Consider the following 18702-nt stretch of genomic DNA (forward strand, 5'->3'; position numbering starts at 1 on the left):
GCTGAAGTGGAAACTCTAATACTTTGGCCACTTGATGTGAAGAACTGACTCATTTGAAAAGACCCTGATGCTGGGAAAGATTGAAGGCAGGAGAAGAAGGGGACGACAGAGGATGAGATGGTTGGATGGCATCACCAACTCAATGGACATGAGTTTGAGTAAGCTCCAGGAGTTGGTGATGGACTGAAGAAACTTAGCAGCAGCAGCAGCAGCAGGGAAGCCTGGCATACTGCAGTCCATGGGGTCACAAAGAGTCAGACTGAGTGACTGAACTGAACTGAACTGAGTAGATCGCTGTGTTTACCACTATTTCCTAAAGCAAACTAGAGGGTGAATAGCCTGGTTTTAATTTTACTCAGTAGTGGAGCCAGAATTTGAACCCTGGAGTCCACAGTCTCAGCCATGATGCTGTACAGCCTTGTGTGTGACCCCAAGTATCCTATATCCATAGAAAATTAACTTGCCATTGAAAATAGTTGGGCTTCCCTTGTGGCTCACTTGGTAAAGAATTTGCCTGCAATGAGGGAGACCTGGGTTCAATTCTTGGGTTGGGAAGATCCCCGGAGAAGGGAAAGGCTACACACTCCAGTATTCTGGCCTGAAGAATTCCATGGACTGTATAGTCCATGGGGTCGGAAAAAGTTGGACATGACTGAGCACCTTTCACTGAAAATAGTTATGCCATTAGGGCAATAACTTTACCTACAGAAATATACTTTAGAGAACTAATCAGAGAATTATGCACATAGTTATTCATTGTAGTATTATTTATAGCAATATGAATTTATATAGGTTTTTCTGTTTTAAAACAATATTCATCAGTTGTTCCTCTCTAATGCTTGACTTATCTTTTTGTCTGTGTTTATAATTTTTGGCCTTGCATCTGAATTTTGGTGTACATTGATCACATTCATTAAAATGCTGATTGAAAAAAATATTTACATTAAAATCTGTGCCGTGCTTGCTTCCTAAGTTGGCTGACTGTTTGCAACACAGAACAAGACTTGACATATAAGGATGAAAGAGCTCAGAGTCCATCTGAAGGAGGCAGAGGAGGCAGGCATTTTCTGGCATCAGAGCAGAACGTATTACAAGACCTGAGCAATTTGGTTCTAAGCTGTCTGGGAACAAAGCAGAAAGAAACAGAGTAAGTTACATAATTTTCATTGTCCTATAAGAAAAGAATTCATACTAATTCTTTTATGGAGGCAGCTCTTTTTGAGATCTAAAATCAAGCAGAAATTTATGTGAATCTTCATGTAATGGGCATTGAGGGACACTGAAGACTGGAACAGAGCTCCCCAAACCCTTGGAATTTTCCGAGCTATAAGAATCATGAGAGCATCTTTTGTTGTAATATTTGGTTTTTCATCCTCAGTTTCTGAAATTGCTTCAGAGCCGTAACGGTGAAGTGGATATCTTGTTATGTGTAAGTCCCTTTCAACCGCAACTGATTTTATGTTAATGAGGCAACTTTTGGAAAGCACCTAAAGATGGGGGGCTGTCTACTGGAGGAGTCAACCTTGTGATTAAAGGGTTGAAAGTTTCAGTACTACTCCCTGATGGCTAGAGACTGAGTTCAATCACCAACAACCCTGATTTAATCAATCCTGCTTGTGTAACGAAGCCTCCATAAAACCCCAGAAGAACAGGGTTCAGAGAGCTTTGGAGTTGGTGAACACATGAAGATGGGGGGAGATAGAGAATCTCTGGTCCCTTTCCTATGGCTTACCCTGTGCATCTCTTCCATCTGGTTGTTCCTGAGTTATATCCTTTCATCAGATCAGATCAGATCAGTCACTCAGTTGTGTCCGACTCTTTGCAACCCCATGAATTGCAGCACGCCAGGCCTCCCTGTCCATCACCAACTCCCGGAGTTCACCCAGACTCACGTCCATGGAGTCAGTGATGCCATCCAGCCATCTTATCCTCTGTCGTCCCCTTCTCCTCTTGCCCCCAATCCCTCCCAGCATCAGAGTCTTTTCCAGTGAGTCAACTCTTCACATGAGGTGGCCAAAGTACTGGAGTTTCAGCTTTAGCATCATTCCTTCCAAAGAAATTCCAGGGCTGATCTCCTTCAGAATGGACTGGTTGGATCTCCTTGCAGTCCAAGGGACTCTCAAGAGTCTTCTCCAACACCACAGTTCAAAAGCATTAATTCTTCGGCGCTCAACCTTCTTCACAGTCCAACTCTCACATCCATACATGACCACTGGGAAAACCATAGCCTTGACTAGATGAACCTTTGTTGGCAAAGTAATGTCTCTGCTTTTCAATATGCTATCTAGGTTGGTCATAACTTTCCTTCCAAGGAGTAAGCGTCTTTTAATTTCATGGCTGCAGTCATCATCTGCAGTGATTTTGGAGCCCAGAAAAATAAAGTCTGACACTGTTTCCACTGTTTCCCCATCTATTTCCCATGAAGTGATGGGACCGGATGCCATGATCTTTGTTTTCTGAATGTTGAGCTTTAAGCCAACTTTTTCACTCTCCACTTTCACTTTTATCAAGAGACTTTTTAGTTCCTCTTCACTTTCTGCCATAAGGGTGGTGTCATCTGCATATCTGAAGTTATTGATATTTCTCCCAGCAATCTTGATTCCTTTCATAATAAACTGGTAATGTAGTAAGTAAAATGTTTCCCTGAGTTCTGTGAGCCCCTTTAGCAAATTGATTGAACCCAAGTGGGGGTCATAAGAACCTCCAATCTATAGGCAGGAGGTCAGAAGTACAGATACAAACTAGATTTGTGACTGGAATGTTGGTGGGGGCGGGGGAGGGTGTGCCTCTTGTGGGACTGAGCCCTTAACCTGTGAAAGCTGGTACTATCTCCAGGCAGACAGTGTCAGAATAGAGTTGAATCGCAGGACACCCAACTGGTGCAGGAGAATTGCTTGTTGGTGTGGGGAACACACCCTCATGCTCACCCCTGCCACAAGTTGGGACTGGGTACTTGAATCCCTTACTATCTTCAAACAGTTTATAAAGATATCCTGTTAAACTCATTGGCCTGGATGGCTCTCCAAGAATTTGCCATAAAATTACATACCAAGGTACTTCCCCGGGGCTCCAAGGGCTTCTCTGGTGGCTCAGACAGTAAAGAATCTGCCTGTAATGAGGAGACCTGGTTTCAGTCACTGGGTTGGGAAGATCCCCTGGAGGAAAGCATGGCTACCCACACCAGTATTCTTGCCTGGAGAATCCTCATGGACAGTGGAGCCTGGAGGGCTACAGTCCATGGGGTTGCCAAGAGCAGGACACAACTGAGGGACTAAGCACAGCACATCCCTGGGGCTCCAGGGGTTAAGACTTTACTTTCTAACACTTGGGGGTGTGGATTTGATCCCTGGCAGAGAGCTAAGATCCCACATGCCTTGTGGCCAAAAAACAAAACATAAAACAGAAGCAATATTGTAACAAATTCAATAAAGCCTTTAAAAATGGTTCACATCAAAAAAATTTTTTTCACTCATTATAAAAATAAAAGCACACAGCAAGATATCCTCTCCCAACCTGGGGAAGTTATTTATGTAAACAGACAAGAGAGGGGTCCAGGTATTTTATTTTCTGGTCCTAGCCGAGTCTTCTTCTCATCTGGGGAGCTCTACCACCAGCAAGGCGCTTTCAGATCCTGTGCTTTTTCAGTTTTGCCACGAAAGCACCCTCACGTGAATACGAGCTGGAGGTGGGTGAGAAGATGTTGTAGCCCAAAAAGGCCAGCTGTAAGCTAAAATGTGTTTGAAGATTTGCAATTTATATTTAAAGTCCATGTGAATTACAGTCTGTTTCATAATGTGTTATAGATAAAAATGTGTTCCCCCCACCCTTAAAACTTCTAACAGAATTGGTGATCCAGGAAGATGAGCTGTTTTTATCCCATCTGAGCAACTCTGGGCCAGCTGACTTGGACCTCCCTATGCCCACAGACACACTTTTACTTTAATTTTGATGTTGGGTCAGTGCTTCCGTGGTGGCTCAGACAGTAAAGCGTCTGCCTGCAATGTGGGAGACCTGGGTTCGACCCCTGGGTCGGGAAAATCCCCTGGAGCAGGAAATGGCAACCCACTCCAGCACTCTTGCCTGCAAAAACCCTTGGATGGAGGAGACTGAGAGGCTATATTCCATGAGGTCACAAAGAGTCAGACATGACTGAGCAATTTATCTTTCTTTTTCTCTCTTTCAGTGCTTTCAGAGTCTAGATTAGTGAACTGTTCTTTCCAATATTAAATGTCTTAGGACAGAACATTATGTATTCTTCTAAAATATAGAAAAGAGGGTGTATATAAGCTCTGGTTGACAAGTATTTTTTTTTAAGTTGACATTATGTGGTGAACACAGATAAGTTGAACTTACTGTTAAGCCACTGTTTTACACAGACAAAAACATTAAGAGTGACCACATTAGGCAAGAGCCAATACTTACTTAAGCAAGATCTTTGCATCTCTAGCATTCATGACCATGACCTACCTGAAATCCTAGGGAGAAAATGCCTGGGTGGTGGACACTGGGTGGGCTGACGTCACTTGAATAATAAGGCTCTAAGGAGAGGTTTGAAACTGCCAACCTGGCACAGGCTCTCTGTGAAAGCAAGCACACACTAAGAACTTTGCACATTGAGTCAATTATCCTATAAGCTCTTTCCTACTCAGTTGCCCCTTTCTCTGCCTAGGACTCCTAGATCTTGAAAGCCTGCTGCTGCTGCTGCTACTGCTGCTAAGTCGCCTCAGTCGTGTCTGACTCTGTGCGACCCCATAGACAGCAGCCCATCAGGCTCCCCCAACCCTGGGATTCTCCAGGCAAGAACACTGGAGTGGGTTGCCATTGCCTTCTCCAATGCATGAAAGTGAAAAGTGAAAGTGAAGTCACTCAGTTGTGTCCGACTCTTTGCGACCCCATGGACTGCAGCCTACCAGGCTCCTCCACCCATGGGATTTTCCATGCAAGAGTAGGGGTAGCTAAAGCACCTCTGGGGAAGGGGTGTTGTATAGGTCCTCCAGCTGGACTTAGGACTAGACTGGACCATCATATGTGAGTATGGAAGGATGGAAGGCCCGAGATTATTTGGGAAAAGATGTATTCTTCTGAAATCAGAGGCCACAACCTCCATGAGCAAGCCTCATAGAGTGCAGGCCAGGGGTTGGCCGCTAGGCATGTGGAAAGCCCCATCAAACAAGGAAGAAAGACTTCCTTGTGGAAAAGGATCTAAAGAAGATGCTGGCCACCTCTTCCATAGAACTTCAGGATGGCCTCATAAGTACAACTATTTTAAGAAAAACACTCACTGAACTATCAAAATGAGTAAGCTATAAATTGTATCCCTAAATATCTAATAGATAGAACTCTTTGGTACCATTTTTAAAGACTCATTGAGGGACTTCCCTGTTGGTCCAGTGGCTAAGACTCTATGCTCCCAATGCAAGGGGACCCTAAAGACCTAATAGAACTGTTTGGTACCATTTTTAAAGACTCACTGAGGGACTTTCCTGGTGGTCCAGTGACTAAGACTCCATGCTCCCAATGCAAGGGGCCCAGGTTCGATCTCTGGTTGGGGAACTAGATCCCACAGGTTGCAAGTAGAGATCCTGCCTGCCACAACCAAGACCTGGCACAGCCAAATAAATAGTATTAAAATAAACAGTCATTTAAATACTGGCAAAACCAATATTTGAAACTATATGTGTTGGCCAGGGGGAAGACCCAGGAGGAGGTAAGGTCAGGTGTTCATTCCTCCAGAGCCCTCCTGGCAGGGCTGTGAGTTGGAATAGTGGCATTTCTGTACAGAAAGCTATAGCCCTGCTGGGGCCCTCATCCAGCTACAACTCTCACCAAATCCTAGCAACTGCTCCATCCTCTGCCCCTTCAGGCTTGGGGGTAGTAATGTTGGCCGGGACGTCTCACCATCCTTCCCCAGTTTCTGCTAAGGCTGTCCACACCTTTGTGGATTAACACCTCATTAAACGCTCAATTCCCCTATTGCCTGTGTCATCTTTCCCCTGCTGGACCCTGACTCACACGTGGTCCTTACTCCAGGGCCAGCCTGATGAAGCTGCCACCATCTAGAACTTGTCTGGAAAAAGAATATAGTGGCATGTACCTTGTTCTTAAGGTTTCTTCTTCCTGAAAATGACACATGACACTTCTGTCCATTCTTTATAAGCCAAAGCAAATCATAGGTGTATTAGTTATCAATTGCTGTATAACAAATAACCCCAAAACTTGGTAGCTGAAAATAACGAACATTTATGATCTCACATAGCTTCTGAGGGTCAGGCATCTATGACCAGATTAGCTGGGTGGCTCTGGCCCCAGACCTCTCACAAAACTGCAGGCATTTGGAGGCTTGACAGGGGCTGGAGAGTCTGTTTGCAAGGCAGCTCACTAACATGTCTGGCAGCTTAGGACTGGTTGTTGGCAGGAGGCCTCAGGTCCTCGCCACATGAAACTTTAAAGTACTCCTTGAGTGTTCTCATGACATGGCAGCTGGCTTCCCTTGGAATAAGCATGTCAACAGAGAGTCCAAGAAGAAGCCACGAAACCTTTTAGGACCTTCTCTGAAAGTCAGAATATTCTGTTTATTCTAAGTGAGTCATTAACTCCAGCCCACACTATATGGGCAAAGCAAAGTTCTACTTTCTGAAGGGAGCAGTATCAAAGAATACTTAGATATTTTAAAACCACTTCACAAGCCTACACCTAACTTCAAAGCAAAAGATGTAACTGGGAGATGAAATGTAAACCTCTGGTGAATAGCACTAATGACCGGAAGAATCCTAGATTTTACCGGCCACTTAAAAGTTCAACAAGGTCTGGACCCGAGCTTTACTTCTGTGTTTATGAGTCTTTGCTATATGAATCTTGGGGCTCCGGTGTTGAAATATAACTTGAACCCAATCCAGGAATTCCTTGGGATGAGGAGGGGGCAGACAAGCATACAGACTTCCTTGAAATAATGTCATTCCCAGGGCTAATCCACTCTGGGAGGAACGGGTTCTTCACTTAAAATGAGGCCCTAGGCAGACGGGAGTGAGGAATCCACTTCTTTCCACGATCCTCACTGTTCCCACGGCACAGCTGGGAATGACTCAGCCAGGTGTGAACCCACGCTTTAGAAGACTGGCATTTCCCTCTTCCTCCCTGTTAGTCCCAGCATCCATGCTGTGAGGAAGCCCAGGCAGCCACATGGAGGAGAACCAACCCTCTTGCACAACGACCCCGGCTGACCTCCCCGCTGTCAGCCAGCACCAACTTGCCAACTGGGTGAACAAGCCATGTGGAACATGGACAGATGTCCCTACTGAGCCCAGTCCCAGTTGTAAAGATGTGAACAAATCTGTGATTACTGTTTTAAGGCACTAGTTTGGGGGGTGGTTTGTTTTGTAGCAATCAGTAACTGACATGCTTTGAAGTTCTCCAACTAGCCCCGTGAAAGCCTTTACCACTAGGTTGGACGTGAAAGAGATGGTAGGATGAGGACTTAGCCTGGCAACAGATCTCTCCAAGATCTGTGATTTCTCACAAGTCACCCTCTTTCCCCACACTCTAACCTGGAATAGAGTTCATATCCCTAACCTGAGTACTTTCATATCCCTAATCTGCCTGAGGAGTCCAAGAGTTGTGGAATCAGCTCTTTGAAATTTCCTTTACAAATTCAAAGTGCATGGGAATTCTATCTGATGCTCACACAAGCATCTGGTATTGTTCATAGTAATTCTTCAGTTAAAGCTGAGGCCCAAAGAGCCTCACTTTCAGGTTCTGTGGCACTGGGTCCAGGACCGGCTGGGGCAGATACTGACTGGAAGTCTTCAAGCAGATGGATGGGACAGTGGTTTAAAATATATATATATATATATATATTTTTTTTTTTTCTTTTTTAGCTGGGAAATCCTGGCAGAGTCCTATCTGAAGGTCCAAACAAGTTAAAAGCTATGCTTAATTGAAGAGGGAGGGGGACATCCAAGCTGGTCTACAGGACGCCCTCCTCGCTCCTCCAGTGCCCTGTAAAGCGACATCAATGGCTTGGGGTGAGCAGAGCACAATTTGAACACCACTTGTGTAAGATAGCCAGCCTGGGCTTCAGAGCAGGTGAACATCTCTGCACTTCTGTATCTTTATCTGTGCGAGGTGGACAATGATGATGCCTGCCTCACCGGTTTTAGAAGAATTTGATGAGACCAAGAGGCCAAGCACATCTGCTCTTAGTTGGCAATCCAAGATGTCTGCGCCTCTCTCATTTCATTCTAACTCAAGTCTTAACTCAACGTAACATGGGCATTCCTCCCTGGGCTTGGTGGAGAGCCCAGCACAGTACCCCAGGCCTCTGCAGATTGTCACCATGCGGGATGACCAAAGCCCCTTTTCTGGAGGTTGGCCAGACTTCTGGTAAGGGGAGGGTCAACCATGGTGCCCCTCCAAGTCCAGGCCTTTTCAGTGCCCCTCAGGGCGCCCAGCAAATCCTCCCTCACGGCTGTTGTTGGCACTCACCACATGCTAGACAGATGTTAAGTGCTTTTTCTGCACTAGTGCATTTAATCTCCACAACGACCCCACGGGGCAGATACTGCCACGCTGTTTAGAAAACTGAGGATCATAGATATTAAGCCCGTCATCCCCAAACCTGGCTGATCATCAGAATAACTGGGGAGCTCTTAAAATGGACCTCAGCGCAACAAAACCAGAACTCATTTCTTTAGGATCCAAGGTTACTTACCCATCCAGTGGGAAGACAGGTCTGGGAATGGGGTGAGGCAATGGAAGCAGCTGGAGGGAGGGTACACACAGCCAGCCAGCCTTTGTACAATCAAAATGTAGGTGCCGAGCTCAGCCTAGTCCCACCCACTGTGAAGCCAGCATTGGAACGCAGGCCACTCTTACCATCCCAGGACCCCCTCAGGGAGGAACTTCTTAAACCTGAGGGTGCGTCAGAACCACTGCAGCAGAGTGCTGTCCCCACCACCTGTGCGGCCTGTGATTCAGTAGGCCTGGAGTGAGGCTGAGAATCTGGATTTCTAAGTTCCCACGTGATGCTGATGCTGCTGGCCCAGGCTCCACACTCGGGAGATCCACCATCTCAAGGTGGAAGGAGAAGCCAGCACCTAGAGCAAGGGCTTCCTTCTCTAAGCGTCTGGGATGAAGGGCTCCCAGGTGCCTGGATGCTCCATCCTGCAACCCCAAGTTGGATGAACTCCCTCATCTCTCCTGCAGGCATCCCAAGCTCCTGGTCGCAAAAAGGAGAAGTGTCTCGAGCACAGAGAGGTCAAAGCCAACAGGCTCTCTGGTCTCTGGCAACTCCGTGTTGGCCCCATCCACTTGCGTGGCAGCTTCTGGGATGGTAGTGGTATACTCACGTGTGTTCCTGTGCTTTCTGCAGCCCCGCATTTACGCAGCTGACCAAGAAAAAGAAGAGCCTGACTTAACGTTCTTAGGCTTGCACGCCTCCCTCACTGAGTAATTGTCCTGAGAGCAGTTGCAGACATTAGCACTAATTAGCTAATTTATGTGCGCCTTGTTAGGGCCCCAAATTCAATCTACAAATTAATGGCAGCTCACATTCAAATGAGTGGAATTCAGTCCCCAGACTTCACGGTTTTGGTTTTTAAAACAGCCCTATAGCCATAAGCCAGCACTGGGTATTTCCTTCTAATCTTCAAAATACTATTTGATTCATTAAGCACCTAATTGCACAGCTCTTAAGGGAAGTTTCTATCAAAAATGCAAAACAACATTCAGCACGCCTGGGCCCCCTCATCACCTCTACCCCCATGAACTGCAAAGTCAACAACGGCCTATCTTAACTGTCCTGTTCCTGACCCCTGGCCACTCCCAATTTCTCCACTCTAACTCAGGCCCCTTATGCTTTGGGGAAAGAGCTCTATGCTGTGTGTCAGAACCTGTGAGCTCTATACACTGACCAGCTGTGTGTACTGGGTGGTCTCCTTGCCTCTCTTAGGCTGCAGTTGTCTCGCCCAAATACAGGAGCAACAGGATGGTGGCTTCTCCTGAAGGAAATGGGAGGTGCTGCTGGGAAGAGGAGTCCAGGGTTGCTGTGAACTTGGGGCTGGGAGATGAAGGACTTCCTCCAGGGATTCTGGAACTCGGAGTTTTGGGAGGATGGGAAGCAGCTCTGGGGATGACAGTGAGTTGATGCTTGCTGCAGGGTTGAAGGGGGATTAACAGCATCCTTGGATGCCATTTTACTTTTGCTGGCAGCTGCAATGAGGGACAGCTTCCAGGGGACACAAAGAGCCCTTGAAGGATTCAGAGCCTTGGAGAAAACCAGCCCCGGCTGACCAGCATCTGTGTGGAGAAGTTCAAAGAGGCGTGTGTGTGCTACTGTGTCCGACTTTCTGCGACCACACAGACTGTAGCCTGCCAGGCTCCTCTGCCCATGGGATTCTTCCTGGCAAGAATACTGAGTGAGTTGCCATTTTCTTCTCCAGGGTATCTACCTGACCCAGGGATCAAACCCGTGTCTCCAGCACTGCAGGCAGATTCTTCACTGCTGAGCCACCTGGGAAGCCCAGCGTTCAAAGAGCTTTATTTCTAAAACATCACTGCCATGGAAGCCCAGGCCAGCTGACCACAACCTGCAGAGACAACCCTGAGAAACAGTCGTGGCCTAGGTGGCAGGCCGCATGGTGAATGGTCCTTCTGGCCTCCTGTATCTTCTCAGACATGAAATGACCATGACTGAGAACCACTAAGGGTTTCTAGATTCATTATTGACAGGACACATTTTTTAAAAGTTCTACTGAAGTATAACTGACAAATAACAGGAGGTATTTTTTAACAAGTTGTATGTTGGGAGCTTGGAATTGCTTATTTGGACCTTAAATAATAGTTTCTTATTTTCATCCAAGTTGGTGAAGCAAGACTTCTGGTTATTTGAGAGAACTATCCTGCCTTAGTCCTTTCGGATTGCCCTGACATCACACCACATATGGTGTGGCTGATAAACACCAGAAGTTGCTCACAGTTCTGGAGGTTAGAAGTCCAAGGTTGAATGTTGGCTGAATCAGGTTGTGGTGAGAGCCCTCTTCTGGGTGCCAACTTCTCTCTGGACCCTCATATGGCAGAAGGGATGGGAGAGCTCCGTGAGGTCTCTCTTGTAAGTGCACTAATTCCGTTCCTGGGGGCCTCCACCCTCTGAACCACACACCTCGCCTCCTAACACCATCAGGCTGGGCATAAGGCTTTCAACATTATCAATCTGGGGGGAAATGAGCACTCAGACCACAGTGTAGCCTGACCTCTCCAGGCACATCAGCAATATTGTTCCATGATCCCATGAGCTACCTCCATCCTTACTTAACTGAACAACAGCCAGCATTACCAAGCACTTGGCCCAGTGTGCCAGGTGCTATGCTAGGCACTTTACAGGCATTATTGTACCTAACACAACATTTCTGCACAGTAGATGCTATGCTTATGCCCACTTTGCACTGAGAAAACCAAGTCTCAAAAACTCTAGGGGCGTACCTTAAAATCACAGACTTTGCAAAGGGTGGAGCTTAGAATCCCACCCCTGGCTGCTTCTCCAGCACCAGCCCCACCTTGAGGTCCCTAACAGTCAGGAACTTGTCTGCCTGCGAGAGACCCTCCCCCAAGCATGAAGACTGGGCACTGGGAGCAGTCAGATTGCAGCAAGGGACACCGCTGGGGGAGGCTTGGAATTCAACCCTGGACCATTTAGGCAGAACCCACATGTGGTGAAACGTTAAAAAAATCCTTTTGCTGCTCTATTTCTGTTGAAGGATAGACGCAGTTAGACAATACACATGTGTGCTTGTACAAAGGGTATGAAAGAGATGCTGCTGGGCAAGGGGGGAAAACAGCAAGCAAAGCCCTCGTGCTTGTTCAGGAACTCCAAAAAGAAAGAATAAAACCTTTTTTTTTTTTTTTTTTAAAGGAGGCAGAAAAATCTCAAACTGCGAGTGTGAGACTGAAGAAATGAGAGGGGTTTGTGGGCTCCTAGATCAGAAAGAGGCACATTCTCGCATACAAGTTGGATAGGTTGAAGGACAGGTGGTTGGGCCGTGAGTCGAAGATTCTTTCCAAAAATAGGACTACCCCAGTCCCCAAGGGTTTCCACAGGCCACCAAGTTCCCCTCTCTAAAACCCTTGCTCCAGGCTCTGACAGGCTCTCCCGGCTGAGGATATGGCCCCACAGCCTTGATTTCTGCCAGGGGTGGAAAGGCAGGGGCAGGAGCAGCAAAGGGTGGGTGGAAAGTCAGGAAGGATCATCCAAGTGCAGGTGAGTTCAAAGCAGATTCCCCCTGAGGAATCACAGTGATGAAATCTAGGCAAGAGAGGGCCACGGTCAAAGGTCTATTTACTTTATTATCTTTTTACCCTGAGGAATGTGCCTGCTGGGTTAATGTTTATTTTATTGAATAATCTAGTTTTAGGCCTGTCAATAAGAGTCAGTGCTACTTTATAGGAAGAAAATCCAGGTTTGTGGCTATTTCTGATCTCCAGCAAGAGGTCCTTCCTAGGCCCATTAGCACTACTGCCACCTGCTGGTGGATTCCTGTAGAGCAGGGCTGGCAATTTGGGTCGCAGGCTGGAACCCGAGCCCAGGGCTGGAATCGTGGCTCCGCTCACTCGGAGCAGGGTGACTAGTTAAGAGTCTCCCTCTCTGAATTTCATTTTCTACCTCTTAAAGTGAATTTCATTTTCTACCTCTTCAAAATACCTCTTTTGAGGGATTTTGTGATGATTCAATGAGTTAACATATATATAATGCATGGTGCATAGTATATGTGTAATAAACTATTAGTCTTAAGAATTCAATATCCCTGTGGGGTCCTCTTCTCATTACCATCTTGACCCAAGCGAAGTTACAGAAGGCATGGCCCCACATTGGTGACTGAATCAGAGGCTGAGGCATCGGCGGGCTGGGCCAAAACTAACAGGCGAAATGTAACAGGAATAAAGCTCTCAATTACATTTATTGTCCACCAAGTGCATAAATGTGGGGGATGCCTGGTCGACAAAAAAAGACCACGCCTAAAACACTGAGCGATTTTAAGAACACATAGCTCAACCAGAGCCAACTGGGTGACTCCACACTCAAAATTCTAATTTGATCAATAGCCATGAAGGAACAACAGATATGACAAGCCTTTAAAACGTTTATATGCCCTGACCTCATAATTCCACTACTAGGACTCTGTGCAGAAGAAATAAGAAGAGAGGGTTGTATACAAAAATTCCATTCCAGTGACATTTATAAAAGTGAAAAATTAGATACAATCAATGTTCAACAATAGAGGACTAGGTAATTAAATCATGGTTTATCCATATGTAGTCCTTAAAAATTAAAGGGAAAAATCTCATCATGTAAGTTGAAATGGAGGAAGGACCATGGTATAAATAGAAAGAGGCATAAATACTGATAAAAAGCATCAATAAAGATAAAAATTAAAACCCTTCATGCACACAATGAGAGAGCATCAAATTGTATATGGCATCGACTGACAAAACTATGAGGAGAAACTGACAAGTTCAGCATTGAAGTAGATTTTATTTTTTTTTGAAGTAGATTTTAATACACCTCTTTCAGTAGCTGATCAAGCAACCAAAAAAAAATCTGTAAGGATAAAGGGCTGAACTTCACAATTTGGAAATTTAATAAAAACACTGCAGAGTACATTACTCCCTGTAGCTGAAGCAAACATGTCCTTTTCAAATGCAGACTTGACCCCCACTCCCTAACCCTCCCCGCCCCCATGAAGAAACCAGCAATTTCAGCATCTGATGTTAAAGTCTAAGAACAGGGGGTCTGGGGAGCCGGAGGCTCTTTGACTTGGGGCACAAAGATCTCCCACAGGAGGTTGTGGCTGAGATGAGTTTGTGAGGATGGTTCTCTAGATAGAGAAGATGGGCTGGGAGCCAAGCCTGCCTTATGCAGGAGAGGCACCAGGTCCCCGGGTCCTGAGGCAAACAAAAGCAAATGAGCTCAGGGAGTTGCAGAAGGCAACCCTTGTGGTAACACCAGCTCTCTGTCATGACTACCCAGGCCCCACCAGAAGTTATGGTTCAGTTTCCATCTCTAAGAGAACACGGGGGTCTTCAGTTACTTCCAAGCAGGGCCATGTCCCCCAAATAGGAACATGAGCTGGGCCTGAAAAGAAGCCATTGGAGCTCAGGTGTCAGGCAGGTTTGGCGAGCTCACCACAAGCGGGAAGGTCACAGGACTCCTGTGGCTCTGCCAACCACCAAAGGAACCCATTCCCCACCAGGGGGACCCCTGAAAAGCCTTAGAGGCCTCCCTGCAGGCTGGGCCAGGTAAAGGGGGAGCCACGGCTTCCAGGCCTGGTCCCCCCAGCTGTGTGACCCAGATCACCCATCGTCCTCTGGGGCTCAGGCCACCTGTTAAACACAGCTATCACTGGCCTTCTGCCCACCCCCCAGGGTGTCACATACACAGGCTCAAGTTAAGGAAGGAACTGGAGAGGTGTTTGCAACAGTAACCGTCCAAAGTCTCTGTGTGGTTGAAAGGCAGTGTTGATCCCAAACACTCATTCAGCCAATTGCTTTCCCGTGTTCTCCCCACAAACTGCTCTCCATGTGCCCCCTGACCTGGTGTGGGGGCTTGCCTTATCCCCTTTTCAGTCCCCGTCCCTGGCTACTGAGCAAGTGGTGAGACGTGAGAGCCAGAGAGGTCTGGTCAAGCCACCCAGGCCCACTAGCTCAGGAGACAGAGCAAATACAGGAGGGGAGGAACCTGGCCCGGAAGTCGAGAATCTGCTGTGTGACTGGGAGCAAGTCACTTCCCCTCTCTGGTCACGTTTCCTCATTTCTAAATTGACGGGAAATCATCTCCAAGCTCATTTCTTGCTGAAGATTCTGGGATCCTATCATTGGAAGAACTGGGTCTGTTTCAAAGGTCAGTCAAGTAAGTTCTTAATTAGAGGGTATCATTCCCTCCATTGACTTACCGGGGCTGCTGACAGGTGGAAGCAGCAGAAGTGGGACTCCCCGAGTCTCTGCTGAGCCAGACTGGGAACTAGACCTCTCAGGGGCTGTTGCCAGACCGGGTACCAGGTTCATTTTGCTCCCCACGCAGCAGCCAAAACACTGAGGTGCTGAGGTTTACAGCAGAGAGGGGGCTTGTTCACAAGGCAGCCAGGGGCGAATAAGCCTCACATGTACCTCCCCACAGGCAAGGGGCTCAGGGCACTTAAGGAATAAAGAATAAAGATGCAGGGTAGCCTGAGGTGTGGGGAGCGTGGGGAAAGGTGAGGTAACAGATATTCTGCACAGGTGTCACTAGCCTACAAGCGTCAGCGCATAACTGGAAAATGCAGGCACCACGCGCCGCCTGAGGGTGGTTGCGAGCCCTCTGCCATCGAAGGTCACTGGGCAGACACTCGTGCACGCCGTTTCAAGGGTTGGTGGTCTTGTCCAGTCTCAACTGGCTCAGCTCAAACTAGATGCAGCAGACTCCCAAGTTCCTGGAAAATAACTCTGACAAACATCTTACTGTTTTAGGCTACCTGCTGCATGGAGGACGTGCAAGCCTTTTGTAGATAACCTTGACTAGTAAAGGCAGGTGACACGGAATTTTGACTAATGGTTACCCACGGTTTCAGGGCTGCAGTAGGGCCAGTGTTCTTCGGTCATCCCCACCTGACCAACACAGCAACATGGGGAACACTGGTGCCTCTATCAGGCCTAGTCCTAAGAGAAGCCAATCCTTTACCGGGAGTATGCATGTATCTATACCTAAAGATACAGAGAGAAACTTGAAACCTCTCTCTCTCTATATATATATATGTATCTCCCCTGGAAGAGGGCATGGCAACCCACTCCAGTATTCTGGCCTGGAGAATCCCTATGGACTGAAGAGTCTGGTGGGCTACAGTCCATGGGGTTGCACAGTCAGGCACAACTGAAGTGACTTAGCACATATATATATATGTGTGTGTGTGTGTGTGTGTGTGTGTGTGTATATATGAATATATAGTGAATCCAGAAAAGTAGAATTATGTCATACAACATAGGTTTGGTGGTTAAAGAATCTTCCTGCAATACAGGAGACCTAGATTTGATCCCTTGGTTGGGAAGATCCCCTGGAGAAGGGAACGGCTACCCACTCCAGTATTCCTGCCTAGAGAAGTCCATGGACATGGGAGTCCATGGACATGGTGAGCTACAGTCCATAGGGTCACAGAGCTGGACAGGACTGAGTGACTCCCTCTTTCTTCTTTTTGGTTCCTGAGCGCCTTTAGCGGTGTAAGGGAAACAGGGACCTGGCTCACAGTGGTGACCCTCAGCTGGCTGACAGGTAACGAGTGGTGTCTCAACACCAGCTAGAAGCAGCCTTCCTGTATCCTGCTTACACTGGGTGAACCTCTGCAGGGTCATACTTATTTCTGGGTCCTAAGTTTTGAGAAGGATACTTCAAATCAGAGGTTGACAAGTAATATTAGCTCAGGTGGGTCAGAGTCTGGAAAGCACATGAGTGGTGGCTGAAAGAAATGGGCATTCAGAGACTAAACACAGGTTAACACAGAAACAGAGTTGAGTTTTTACCAAAACCGAAGTAGAAGGAAGAAAGATTAGTTACCATGGTCATGCCCATATCCACACATACGGTTTCGTACTTGGGTCTCCGTTCATTCAGGCTGCTCCCCACAGTGTTCATTCCATCTATCTGCTAACGTCCCCCAAACCCATGTTCAGCTAAGACTCTTCTGGAGCTTCTGACCTGTATATCTAACTCCCTCCTGGTCACCTCGACCTGGTTGTTCTCATCATACAAAGCTCCACATGTCCTAAAGTGAACTCTTCACCACATCCATGACCATATTTGGAAGGGCTTCAACTTTTATGGGCTGCATTTTTATTGACCATATCTGGAAGGCAAAGAAGGGTATGGAATGTGTCATTTATAACTGAACTCCACTGTGGTGGCTACCATTTGCCTCTATCCTTAGAATGAAGTGTTTTCAACTTGGTTGCTCATCAGAATCTCCTGGGACATTTTTAGAAAATGCAGATTTTTTTACCCCAGGCCCCACCTGAAATTCCATGAATCAGAATCCCATGAATTTTTTTTTTCTTCTAATTTTGACTCCCACTAATGAGATCAACAAAAGTCAACTATGCTAATTAACAATTCATAAATATCAACACTGAACATTTCTTTCTCACATTTATTATAGTCAGTAGGAAAGATCAGGGATTGATTTTGAGGGAATGAATGCGTTGGCTCTTATCACCTCCTTTAACCAGAAAACACACCGCTCAACCATTCTCTTAAAATTTAGCAACTCTGGGAAGAATTATTCACTTGATGCCTCCAGAAAGAATCTGCCTTTCATCTGGCCTGAGCATCAGGTGCTTGACCGCACAGTATTAATTTCTTCTCACAGTAATTCTGTCCTTTGGAGCAACTCCCAAATCACTAACTGCCCCCACCCACTCCAAACTGGAAGCTCAAGGGCAGGAAAAGAAGGGGCAGGAGAGCCAGGACAGGCAATGAAGGTGCCAACGCCCATGCGGGCCCACACCATCTTTCAGTGGCCTCCCATGCTGCCCCTTGGCTTGGGGGTCGCCCTGAGTTTCTGGCCTCAGACTTGCTTCTCCTGATAAGAATCTGTCATTTTTGAGCCTTGATGCACTGCTGGCTACCTTTCTGTGCTTTTGATAGCTTTTCCCTTTGAACAAACAAAATATAGCTATGCTCAACTTGTGGGTGGGCTTCCCTTGTGGCTCAGTTGGTAAAGAATCTGCCTGCAATGCGGGAGACCTGGGTTCGATCCCTGGGTTGGGATGATACCCTGGAGAAGGGAAAGGCTACCCACTCCAGTATTCTGGCCTGGAGAATCCCATGGACTCTATAGTCCATGGGGTCGCAAAGAGTCGGACATGACTGAGCGACTCTCACTTTCACCTTGTGGGCAGGGGGGTGGGGACAGGTAAAATGTAAGCAGTTCTAAATGGCAGGTCATTGCCAAATTATTTTAAAACCAGCATGGGAATGTAATCAGAGATGAATGTGCTAGAATATACCTCCCTTCCCATGTCAGCCGCTCCCTGGTTATGTATACGCTGTTCCCCACTCTTAATCCTTTTGACCTGTGCCCCATCTTTTTCTCTGCTTCTTATATATTAGACGAAAGAAGCAATTATTTTTACATTTTTATTACACATGTTCTGAATTAGCTACTGACTCACATTACTTCTCTTTTCTTCATCTTGTCTCATACAGGAGCACAGCATTTGCACACCAAGCCGAGTTTCTAACACGCAGGAAGTGTACTTCACTGCGATGACTGGAAACCATCACTTATGACATCGTCTACAGTAAGTGGGGAGGGGCAGATGTGGACATTGCCTTCATGTCAGTATACTGCAGCCATATTTTGCTGATAGCCTAATTCCTGATACTTCTTTAATTTTCTTTTAGTTACAATTCCTTTGGAGCCACTTCTGGAGAGATGTGTGTTTTCCTCACTTTTATCACTCATATCCATATTCATTTCTAGTGTATTATACTGTCTACCGGGAGAAGGCAATGGCACCCCAACTCCAGTACTCCTGCCTGGAAAATCCCATGGACAGAGGAGCCTGGTGGGCTGCAGTCCATGGGGTCGCTAAGAGTCTGACACGACTGAGCAACTTCACTTTCTCTCTTCACTTTCATGCATTGGAGGAAGAAATGGCAACCCACTCCAGTGTTCTTGCCTGGAGCAT

The 18702-nt window shown here is 46.7% G+C and overlaps 1 long non-coding RNA gene across 1 annotated transcript; it reads right to left on the minus strand.

The window, feature by feature from the left end:
- Nucleotides 1-919: 919 nt before the first annotated feature.
- On the minus strand, nucleotides 920-8954 carry LOC129643646 (uncharacterized). The gene is made up of 4 exons (XR_008710416.1): nucleotides 8708-8954; nucleotides 4468-4578; nucleotides 3050-3109; nucleotides 920-1121 (listed from the first exon to the last, which is right to left on the minus strand). It is a non-coding gene; the product is annotated as an uncharacterized LOC129643646 (long non-coding RNA).
- Between the last annotated feature and the right edge of the window lie 9748 nt (nucleotides 8955-18702).

The sequence above is a fragment of the Bubalus kerabau genome, chromosome 2 (assembly GCF_029407905.1).
Source record: "Bubalus kerabau isolate K-KA32 ecotype Philippines breed swamp buffalo chromosome 2, PCC_UOA_SB_1v2, whole genome shotgun sequence".
Classification (NCBI taxonomy): domain Eukaryota; kingdom Metazoa; phylum Chordata; class Mammalia; order Artiodactyla; family Bovidae; genus Bubalus; species Bubalus kerabau.